The sequence below is a fragment of the Penaeus monodon genome, chromosome 24, assembly GCF_015228065.2.
Source record: "Penaeus monodon isolate SGIC_2016 chromosome 24, NSTDA_Pmon_1, whole genome shotgun sequence".
Lineage (NCBI taxonomy): Eukaryota > Metazoa > Arthropoda > Malacostraca > Decapoda > Penaeidae > Penaeus > Penaeus monodon.
In genome coordinates, this window is record NC_051409.1 from 23,401,871 (window position 1) to 23,404,333 (window position 2,463).

At 40.6% G+C, this 2,463-nt stretch overlaps 1 pseudogene; it reads right to left on the bottom strand.

Annotated features, from left to right (window-relative positions):
* The window catches only part of LOC119588898, a 3,343-nt pseudogene extending 910 nt beyond the window's left edge, over positions 1-2,433 (bottom strand).
* Between the last annotated feature and the right edge of the window lie 30 nt (positions 2,434-2,463).

Consider the following 2,463-nt stretch of genomic DNA (forward strand, 5'->3'; position numbering starts at 1 on the left):
TAGATACTGCTACAATCTATTTCCAAAGCATAAAAAATAAGTAACTCACTTTAAGCTGTACCGAGTTTGAGGCGGCTGATGTTAAAAAAACCAGTTTCATCGATTTTCTTATCATTTCTTATTTTCTGAAACATTTGGAGTCAATGTAAATTTTCAAAAGCTTACATTACGTCATATAATTCTTTTGTTCTCATGACATTGTTGACAGTTTTAGGAAATATGTGACAGAAGATGATTACCTTGAAAAACATGGTAACAGCCCATTCCATATTCAGGGCATTGGCCAGGAGGCGAGGTGTAGTAACTCCAAGATCTCGTGCCAACAGCCCGTTCACCAGCTTTCCACCATGACTGTCTGGATCTGCACCAAGTTCCACAAGCTTTTCTGCTTCTTTCTTCTTTCCTTCTAATATGGCCGTGAACAGATGGCCTCCAAGCTTAAACAAAGAAACTGATTTAGAAAAGCAAATACTCACACTGATTTTTTTTTTTTTTCACATTTAGCTACATTCTAGTACTTTATAGTTTAAGTTATAATGCTGGAGTCTCGGATTCAATCTTGTCTGATTTTAATCCTACTGTAGTGTCTAGGATTCCATCATAAATACTTACCAGGGATTTTACTGTGTTATGATGACTATCCCGTTTGTCGGCTTCAAAATCAGAGTCACGCAATAAAAGTTTCAGCACTTGTGTGTGACCCTTTTCAGCGGCCATATGAGCTGGAGTCTGTCCATACTTGTTAGTAACATTGGGACTGATAAATTTCAGCAGAAACATCACCACATCCGGTTGGTTGTGAGACGATGCAGCATGAAGGAGTGTGCATCTGGTCTTGTTTATCCTCACTGCTGATCCTGTATCTTGTATTAGTTCTTGCACTCTAGCTATATCTCCATCTTCCACCGCTTTGAACAGCTGACCCTAGTGAGCAATAACAACTTGTTGAACTTTTAGATACATTTTGAAAATTGCTAAAGTACAAATTATTAAATATTTGATAAAGAAGCAATTAGATATGTCTACTAAAAGTTTACATTACCTTTAACTTGAAGACATGAAGTGTTTTGTGATTAGCGATGCGTTTAGTCAATCTGTTTGTTGAACTTCGGGTATTAATGTAACGTTTCGATGGAGTCTTCGTCCTCTTCGCCATCATAACATCCGGCTGGGTTTGCTTGACTTTCGTGGAGACTTTAATTTCCCAATAAGTGACTTTTGGGACATGGAAATAGGGTTTACTTCCGATGCCCGTTTAGGATCTAAAGGGCAATTTGTTTTTCCACAAATTGAACATCTGTCACCTTCAGAATATTTATCTTCTGAAGTTTTTTCTTTATCAGAAGTCGTCATAGAGGATGTATTCTGCAGCTGACTTAGCACAAATGACCTACTCTGAGACATTTTCTCAGATCCCGTATTTGGAGCATCCGTGGATTTTTCACTGGTCATTACGGCCTCAGATAGCACTACCTCTTTCTCTGCTGCCGACCTTCTGACCTATTGTCAGTAAGTGAGAGCCGGATTTACTTTTGTTCCTGTCATAGGTCCTTCTGATGGAGCCTCAATTAGCATGTCTTGTGTTATTGGTGACATAGGCGGTGAAATAATGCAGCTTCCCCTTTCCCTGTTCTGCTGTACCAAGTCCTCTGTGAGACCCTAGCTCTCTTTTCTAATGAAGCTTTAGATTCTCCTTCACTTGACAGGTTCCTCTTAAGAGAGAATTCTTTAGACGAGGCTTGCCTTGTTAGAATCTCCACTCCACTTCTGTTTGCATTTGTACTGCAGAATCTTTTCATCGGTAGTTCAGGCGCCGTTTCCTTTGATGTTTCCTCTAATGAAATATCTGTAGGCAGATTGCTTGGCATTTGATATCTGCTCATTAAACATATTTCCAGATACTGAAGTCTTCTCCATGCCACTGCATCGCTTATTAGCTTGAATAGCGAGTCCGACGTCACATTCGAATTTTTTCGATTCGGAAGAAAAAACTGTTACAGTTGGCTAAATCTTCATTTGAGATCTTTGCACTGGAAGCAAAATCAACGAATTTTCTGACATTTCCCGCAGTAGAGACTGGGAGAAGAATGAGTTCGTTCGCACAACTTCAGATCGGAGACCACTCTCTTCCTCCACGGGAAGGCAATCTTCCGAAATGTAAGGTGGTGTTTTATCAGCCATGTTCCCGAGGAGAAGTTCGTTGAGAAGGATTAGCTGTGAGGGCGAAGGTCACTGTGCTCTGGAGACCTTTAAGTCTCTTAAATGTTCTGATTATTCTTATTCCTCGCACAAGTAAGCCTCAAGGTATTATCTGTATACCTTAAAATGTTGCACACAACTTACTTGATGAGCGAGCGAGAGAGCACTGTGACTGCAAGGTCGGCGTGTCTGCTATTTATAGGGCCCCGATGTCAGACAAGTTGGAACGCGATATCCCAGCTGCGCGCGCAAAACTTGTGCCGA